This window comes from Balaenoptera acutorostrata, chromosome 8 (assembly GCF_949987535.1).
Source record: "Balaenoptera acutorostrata chromosome 8, mBalAcu1.1, whole genome shotgun sequence".
NCBI lineage: Eukaryota > Metazoa > Chordata > Mammalia > Artiodactyla > Balaenopteridae > Balaenoptera > Balaenoptera acutorostrata.
Window position 1 is genome coordinate 80609096 of NC_080071.1, and position 8808 is coordinate 80617903.

General features: G+C 51.0%; 1 protein-coding gene and 1 long non-coding RNA gene across 4 annotated transcripts in view; one reads left to right on the forward strand and one right to left on the reverse strand.

The window, feature by feature from the left end:
• Positions 1-4742, reverse strand: part of SERPINE2 (serpin family E member 2) — a 70752-nt gene extending 66010 nt beyond the window's left edge. The window contains exon 1 of the mRNA XM_057551458.1: positions 4530-4742. The gene's annotated coding sequence lies outside the window, so the exon portion shown is untranslated. The remainder of the gene's footprint in view (positions 1-4529) is intronic.
• A 96-nt stretch (positions 4743-4838) lies between these two features.
• Positions 4839-8303, forward strand: LOC130708717 (uncharacterized). 3 transcript variants are annotated; one of them, XR_009009058.1, is made up of 3 exons: positions 4839-5009; positions 6079-6246; positions 7489-8303. It is a non-coding gene; the product is annotated as an uncharacterized LOC130708717 (long non-coding RNA). The 3 variants fall into 3 exon arrangements; XR_009009057.1 differs by having other exon boundaries at positions 6101-6246; XR_009009056.1 differs by lacking the exon at positions 4839-5009 and adding an exon at positions 5086-5536 and having other exon boundaries at positions 6101-6246.
• Positions 8304-8808: the final 505 nt, after the last annotated feature.

Below are 8808 nucleotides of genomic sequence, written 5' to 3' on the forward strand. Positions count from 1 at the left end.
CTCTTTAAGCCCCAAAGACAAGCTCTCTTTCATAAAGTGTGCAGCAAACTTATGAAAAATATGAATATGGTTTAGTTCAACATCCATTACATGCCTTTGGGTCACGCACCACTGCTGGTACGAATGAAACCAGAACACAGGCACGACTTCACGGCACTAAGAATCCGGTGGGTAGGGTATGTTGCTATGACACAGTAACCGCCATCAGACAGGCATCCACTTGGTAGGATGTACATGTGTGTGCACACACCACACGTGTGCCACAGAGGACTGGGAGATACTGATCTTCAGGAAAGACTTTTTGGAACAGGTGATACTAGACATGAGTCTTGAAAAAGGGGAAGTTGGCCAGACAATGAATGCAGAAGATGGAGAAAGAGAATTCCAGGCAGAGGTCCAATAGGAGACAAGGCGGGGAGGAAGGGCACCGCCATGGTGTGAGAAGTCTGCAGGGAGTTCAGTTTTGCAAGAGAATAAAGTTTGCGGAAGGGTACAAGGCAGGGAGGTGGGAAAGGGTTGAAGAACGCTTGGACTCTGTCATTACAAATGGCCAGCAGTCTGAGGAGTTGCTAGGGAGGAGAGCAGGATACTGTGGAAAGTTCCCTGGCTGAGTGCTGAGGACTTCTGGGACAGGACTGCCCAAAGGCAGCTGAGTGACCTTGGGAACATACTGTATGACTCTGGGCACCATGTGAAATGGGCTCCGCCACGTTCCAAGGGCTGAGGTCTTCTGGGGCAGCCCGTGCCTTGGGATGTGGAGTCACCCCTGCCCCATCTCCTTCCAGAGTGGTTATGAGGCAGTGGGAAGGGGGTGAGGTCTGTGGAAACGGTTTATAAACAGCAGAGACTGCACCTCAGTAAAGGTGAGATAACACTGGAATTACATATTCGCGACCCTCCTTATAGAGGTTCAAAAGCATTTTGAGAAATGCAGGTACATCACCTTAAAGTCAATAGAAAGCCCACCTTTCTATCTGAGATACCTAGCTTGTGACGCAACACAGCTACTCCTTCAGAGTCGGGGTCTGTCCCCAAGGCAAGAGGGAGGCGCTGAGTTTTTATCGGGAGGGACACAAGCAGATTCGGGTTTGAGGGCCCTGGGGTAAGTAGCCCCAGCAGCCATGCGGATGACGGTTTGAAAGGGGTGCAAAGCTAGTGCAACAGACCAGGCAGGAAACGGTGCAGTCGGCCGCTCGGCATTCCCGGGCTGCTGCTGGGCCCCCAGCCTATGGTCAGAAGCCCGCGGGAGCTAGGAAGCTGCTGTAAAGGGGGACCACAGGTGCAAGGGGACGCGGAAAGCAAGCAGCCTCCAGCATAGCCAGGCACGGGGAGCTCCGTGCCGGCCAAGGGCTGCCACGTGGGAATGTAGGCCTCCTGTTCCAGGCCTCCTGATTTTTAAGAGGAGCTATAAATCCAAGTGATATCTTAACATTTCCAAATATTCACACGATTTTTGTATACTTGTGGTCAAGCCAACAACACATCTGCCAGCTGGAATTGGCACACTGGCCACCATTTTGCCACTTCTGGGCTCTAAAGCAGGGCAGGGCCATGGTGACTAGAGCAGAGGTTTATGGGATTTCACAGCACGAGAAGCAGCAGGACTCGGTGAGTGTCTGGATGCGGGCGGCAGGCGGTTGCTGGAGGAGTCCAGCGTCACTGGGAGGTTCCTGCTTTAGCACCTTGGTAAACAGCCGAGTCACCAGCAAAAAAAAAAAAAAAAAAGAGGACAAATTTTGGTCAAGGCTGAAGCAGGTACGGACTGGGTGATGAGAACTAAAATCAGTTTTCGACTTACTGTGGGTTTTTCTGCCTAAAGGGCATAGACTGCAGGTAACTAGCTGGAGATACCAATCTGGGACTCACTTTGTACTGGTGAAAGTGGAAGCCGTGGGAATGTGGTATCCCAAACATTCCGCTTGAAGCTGAAGAGGGGTAAGAACAGAGCCCTGGGTCACCCCAGGAGGTAGTGGAGGTGCCAGGGTGGCAGAAGGCAAACCAGGAGGAGGTGGCAACTAAGGAAGGAGAAAAGCATCTATCAGAAAAAGAGGAAAGATCCGTATCCGATGCTGCAGAGAGGTCTAGAACACATGCTCAGGACCACTCATTCAGGAGTTGTGGGGTCTTCTCCTACTCTGGGGAGTCTCTGGCCAGCTTGCAGAGAGTTAAGAAGCAAGGGAAGCCTGGGGAAGTGTTAACTCATTTAAGAAGCCTGGGAGACAGGTGGTGGCCGTAGGTGAGTTGGGCATGCATGGACAAGGGAGGTTATGGCGTTTTAAAAACACTGTTAAAAAAGAAAAGAGTTCATTGGGAGACATGAGGCACTGCCCCAGGAAAGTCTTCTCTCTAACCTTCTCTAAGTCCCCGCCCCAACTTGATTTCTCTTCTATTATTCTGCCTTATTCCTATTTTATCAGAGCATAGTTGGGTTTCTTTGTGTCTGCTTGCTGCCACAGGAAAGACTGTTCCAAGAGAACAGCGACCTGCTATATTTACCATACACCAGGGCCTAGCAAAGTGCCTGGACACAACAGATGCTTAAGAAGATTTCCTGGATGTGGGTAAATTTGGAAAAGTCTGTAGGAAGGAAATGGGGTAGGACGTGGGGAGACTTCAATCCGGTGACCCCTACTTTCTCAGTAGAGTGGGCCATGAAAGTCACCTGCCAACCGGAAGGAGGGAAGGGAACAGATCTCTGGTGTTCAAGAAGAGTTGCCATGGGAATACCAGTTTGCAACCTGGAAGGAAGGCGCCTGTGGTGCAGAGATACTGAGATGCTGATTTCAGAAGTTGAGCATCTCTGGGTGAGAGCAAGACTTGGATGTAGAGGACCCAGTAGCTGGAGTGGGTGGAGGTCCCTGGAGTCGAGATGGTCAAGGAAGCAGGAATCGGAAGCATCCCCTACATGGACTGTGGGACTAGGGGAGGAGAGAAAGCCCACAGGCCAAAGTCTCCCATGCCGCGAGAGAGTGACTGGCTGGCAAAGAACGGCCACAGAGAAGTGTAGCCGGGACCTGGCTAGGTGACCACCTCATTTCCCACTCTGCCACCTCAAACAATCTCTGACTAGTATTTAATCACTCATGTCTGGAACTGAAAATGACTGTCCTTTGGAGATTGAATCATTTCTGTCCTTTTCAAATTACACTAATATGTGAAGTTCACGGGAGGCAGAAATTTTCTGCATAGATTCGTTTTTGTAAAGAATAAGATAGGTGACATCTTGATGACCTTCAGTAATTGCCCTGCACTGTACAATATTTTTGAACATGATTTTAAGAAAGCCTCAAAACTTGGGGTTGAGAGAAGCCTTCGATGATTTAGGCTAACACCTTCATTTACATAGCTGAAGAAAATTTTTGCTGAAATACTGCAAACAGCACATAATTACTGATTTAGATATGCAGTCAGCATTGAAAGTATCTTCAGTTTTTGAAGTGTGCTTTAGATATACAAATTAGCAATGCTTACATTTTTTCCCCAGTTATCTGTGTTCAACTTTCCGATATAAAATCTCCGAAGCATAAAATTATCACGTAAATTGTTCCTGAACAGTTCAGAGGAGCAAACTGCTTCCTGGCTTGAAAGAGGAAGTCAAACCTTCAAACAGCTTTTTATGTTGATGCTAAATATAAATAATATAAATATAAAAACGTTCCCTGCGAAGTAGTCAAAGCAAGACACAGCAGCATTCGAGGTTTCTCAAGAGAGACACACAGGAAGACTATTTTTTGCTCATTAAAACACTAAAACCGTCAATAGTATCTTCCATAATACCTGAAGGTGGAGTGCTGTCTTATGTAATAGAAGCCTTCCCTCCGCACTCAGTTTGTAGGCAAATTAAACACCTAATTCCGCCCAGAATTTCTGAGTACTTTCACCTTACCTGTAGGCACTGATCAGCATTGCAATTCCCATTTCTACAGACGATGAAAATGGCAAAGATCAGCTCCATGGGGTTACATCGGTTGCCAGAAGCCAATTTAAAGGCTCTCCCCCAAACCACCGGTTACCCCCAGCCCGCTCAGGCAGCGGTAACAACAAGTAGGAGTCCGTTTGTCTTTCGCGAACAGGCGGCGCACACGCAAAGTACGGGGAAGGGGACGCCCGCGAGTACCTGGGTACCCCAGGTTCAGGGTCACGGGCGCCCGCTAGGATGGACCGGCAGCAGCAGACACGCTGGCCCCAGGACTCCCGGCCGCGGGGACACCTGGCCCGCCGGCGCGGCCTCTCCGCGCCCCGCCCGGGTCGTATTCGGGCTCCCCGCGGGCCGGGCACGGGTGCCGGGCGCGCACGCAGCTTTGACCGAGCCAGCCCGGCCGGGGGAGGCTGAGAAAGTTCCTCCTCCTCGACACCGGCGCCCCCGGCCCCGCTGGCCCCGCAGCCTCCCGGCCCGGCGCAAGGTCGCCGCGCGGAGCCGGCGGCGCGCCGAGCCCCGCGACCGTCCCCGGCGCGGCGGGCAGCGCCTGCCGCGCCCCTCCCGCCCCGGGCGCCCGCGATCGGCCGTGGGGCGCGCAGCCCGTACTCACCGCCCCTCGCTCGGGATCCCCAGGTGGCGGCCGCGGAGCGCGGCGCGGCCCGAGCCGGAGCCGGGTGTCGGCGGGGCGGGGGAGTCGGAGGAGGAAGAGCGGCGGCGGCGGCGGCGGCGGCGAGGAGGGGCAGCGGAGGAAAGAGGCGGAGACGCCTGCTCACGCCGCGCAGCCCGAGCAGCCCGGCAGCCCCACAGCGCTAGCGGGCCGGCCCCGGCGGCGGGGGCTTTATCGCGGCGCGCGCCGCCCCCGCCCCTTCCTGCCGCCCCCGCCCCCGGCCCGCCCCGCCCCGCCTTCCCGCCGCCTCCTTTGTGTGCCAGCGGCCGCCGCGTCTCCGCGCCCGCACTCCGGGGCGCCCCCGCTGCCGCCGGCGTCCCGCCGAGGCCGCCCCCCGCGGGTCCCCGTCCCGGGGCTGCTCCCAGAAAGAGCCGGGAGACGCGCCGACCCCGAGTTGCGGCACCAGCCCGGCCCGAGCTGCACGTGGGTCGCCGGGCTCGGAGGCGAGGCGGGGGGGGGGGGGTGGGGGGGTGGGAGGGGGGAGGGACCCAAGGGCTCGCGGCGCGTCCATGGGACGCGTCGTCTGGGCTGACCCCCTCCCAGGGAGAAACAGGGGGACGCCCCGGGACAGTGCCTACCGGTCCGGATGATGGGGATAACGGTGCCAGGTCGCGGCCGGGGAGGGACAGATCACCCCTCGAAGCGCTTCGCCGGGTGCCCCAGAGCCGACTTCTCCCGGCCTCGCGAACAGAGGAGCCGCAGCTGGTCGCCTTAGGCAAAAGGCAGACCAGGGGATCCAGAAAACTGGATTCCTGGTTGCGGTGACAGCGTGAGGTACCCCGCAGAGACCTGGGAATCCGGCCCTTCCCAACCGGTTACTACAGCCGATGGGACCTCGTGCGCCGCAGAGAAGCACAGACCCCAGAGGCAGGCGGCAAATTACCGTCCTGCTCCCAGCTGTATGACCCAGATCTCCCGTATGCGGCCCGCCTTTGCATCAGCTTAGTTTTGTAGGTACCCAACTTTAATGACATAATTTATGTTGCCCTTAGACAGTGCAGAACCCTCACCAACAGGCCCACGGCCCCGACTGTGAGAAAGAAATATGGTAAATCTCCTAAAACACAGCCTTGAATTAAGCTTGCATCTACTCATGAAAGCAACTTGGAATCTTGGAAGGGTATTCACAGCCTCTCATATAGGAAAACATGCTATGGGAGTTTTGGCCCTAAAATTAAAAGGAAACACAGCCCACAGAAAGAAAACCCATTTCATTGCTTTACACTCATGCCCAGTATTCATATTCAGTTACAGGCAGGATAAAAATCCTTTTTCCTTGTTGTTCCCTCTGCCTGAAATGCTTTGTTTCTCCCCACCATCTTCCTGATGACTGCTTCCTTTTACTTCAGGTCAACAACTCAGATGTCACCTCTAGAAACCCTTTCCTGGTCGCTTGGGCTAAAGTCACTTCCGCCTTTCTCCAACCCATGACATTCTTCATAGTCCTCAGCATGATTTGATTTTTTTTTTTTTTTACTTGTTTCTTGACTAGTTTTTCCACACTTCCTCATTAGAATGTATGCTCCCAGAAAGGAAGGAAGAGAAACCAGTTGAATGCGGTTTCTAACTCACCTGGTTCCTAGTGCCTGGAGCCAATACTCCACCTATAGTCTTTGCTCAAGAAATATTTGTGGACAAGTGCCAAGTGACTGTTAACATGGTAAGTACTGCTCCAGGGAGAGTGTTATCATTTGTTCTCATCTGGGAAGGCAAGCTGGAGCTGGGAAGAATGAGGTGGGGATGGGAGAAGCTGCAGGAGAAAGCCCAGAGGTGGGATTGAGCTTGGTGTGTTTGAGAAGCTAGGATCAGCGTCTTCCAGATGGAAGGGAGTCATTCAGGGGACTAGTGGAGAAACAAACTATTATAGAACCAAGAAGTGGGTGAAGCCAAGTTATGAAAGCCTGCCCGATTCCCTGCATCCACTTCTATCTTTATCACTTTTTTAAATTGAACATTTTTATTGAGATAATTGTAGGTTCACATGCAGGTGTAGGAAATAACACAGAGAGGTCCCTTGTATGCTTTGTCCAGTGTGCCCCAAGGGTAGCATTTTGCAAGACTACTGTGTAATATCACAATCAGTATATCAACATGTATACATTGATTCATGTCTCAAACACTTTGGGTAATTATTTGCCATTTTAAATTTTTAGTAAAGTTACTCTAAAATTTTGAAAGAAATGAACAAATATTATTATTATTTTTATAAATTTATTTTATTTATTTGTTTTTGGCTGCATTGGGTCTTTGTTGCTGTGCTCAGGCTTTCTCTAGCTGTGGAGAGCGGGGGCTACTCTTCATTGCCTTTCACGGCCTTCTCGTCGCAGTGGCTTCTCTTGTTGTGGAGCATGGGCTGTAGGGCGCATGGGCTTCAGTAGTTGCAGCACGTGGGATCAGTAGTTGTGGCTCGCGGGCTCTAGAGCGCAGGCTCAGTAGTTGTGGTGCACGGGCTTAGTTGCTCCGCGACACGTGGGATCTTCCCGGACCAGGGCTCGAACCCATGTTCCCTGCATGGGCAGGCGGATTCTTAACCACTGCGCCACCAGGGAAGCCCAGAAATGAACAAATATTATGTGAAAGGGTTTAAGTCTCTTGTTTTAATGGAACCAACTTTTTTTTAAAGGGGAAGGATGTTTTATTTTCCAGTTAGAGCATAATGAGGGTCCAGGTTCTTCATCTGTAAAAGACAGTCAGAAATCTTTGGGACTTACCTCTGACTGTTCACTTCCCTGCCCTACCCAGTACTGTTGAAGGAACATTTTGAGCAATACTCTACATGACTTGTCAGTTCTGAAATCAGACAGGATGCAGTGTTAACTAATATGCTAAACTATGCCTAACCACTAATGGGCCTTTCTCTCTCCTTGGACATTGGATGGGACTGCCACTGAGTGTCTCCCAGAGGGAAGTGATTCAAGACAAAGACCCATTCTGCCAGTGGGCTATGCTGGGAATACCAACTATGCTTGTTACAGAATGTGCATGGCGACTGCTGACCGGCTTTCCCGATGCCAGCAAGAGGGTACAGAAGCAATCTCCCAAGCTTTCCACGACATTCAAGTGACCAGGCACTTTGACCCCCATCATTAGGGGCTGCCCCAAAGAAGCTGTGTTCCTACCTCACTTGGTGCCCCTAAGCGGCAGTTCAAACACCAGAGGGTGTTTGACCCTTGGTGAAATGGATTTGTCATAGGTGTGCGCTTTCAATTGGTGTTTCCCTCCTGTCTTGTTTGAGAAATCCAAATCGTTTAACGCTCCTACCTGCTTCTTTTTTTTACAACTTCACATTCACAGCAGAATTTCATTTTGTCCTTCAATTGTGTGGCTTGCCTTAATCCTCTGATAGAGCTTCAAATTGTTTATTCCTTAATTTTTTTTTTTTTAAGTGACCTGGAGTTTAGCCAGCTCCAGCCGGTCTCTGAGTTTGGCTTTGTGTCCATAAGCCGCAGTTGGGAGAAACGCAAGAAATGCCCAAACAGAATAAAACAAATGATCTATTTAGTCTCATTTCCTCTCTTGGAAGAGGTCCAGCTTCGAGTGCTTTGGAAGAAGATGAAAATCCCCCCACCCCACCCCCACTACTCCCTCATACACCCAAACAGTATGACCTTGTATTTAAGTAAAAGCTATCCTTAGCTCCCAATGGGTGATGGTGTTTTGTCTGGAAGAGGTACTGATATTTCTATAATAAGATAATAATAGTTGCTCCTCTCCTATCTAACCCCTATTTAAAATACATTTCACCACAAGACGACTTGTTACACAACTTTATAGATGCAAATGCTGTTTCGTAAGGTTGTTTCAACCAGGGGAAAGGAGACTGGTTATAACAGTTCACTTAGACAATTAGTTTCTGGGACTGTTGCATTGGTATGATTTTTTTTTTTAAGCTTATAATAGGTATTTTTTGTCTTTTCATTTCTCTTTCAAGTTGGCTTTCAAATAAATCCAGTTTCTTCTTTCTGTAACTTCTGAAACAGATTCAACCAGAGCATCAGTTCACACTTTCCCACTATCGTCGCTACTTTTCACCAAGGGCTTCCGAGAAAAGACGTCAGTAAGTGCTGGGCTGAGGATTATTTTCTGCTTATATTTGACCAAAGAAGATGCAAAGCCCTAGGTGCTGAGGATCACTGTGATGCTGACCCCTTCAAACAACAACCCAGCTCTTCTTCCTTTTACCACCAAACACGGATGCCGCCTCCCTTTCTTTTATCCTCTC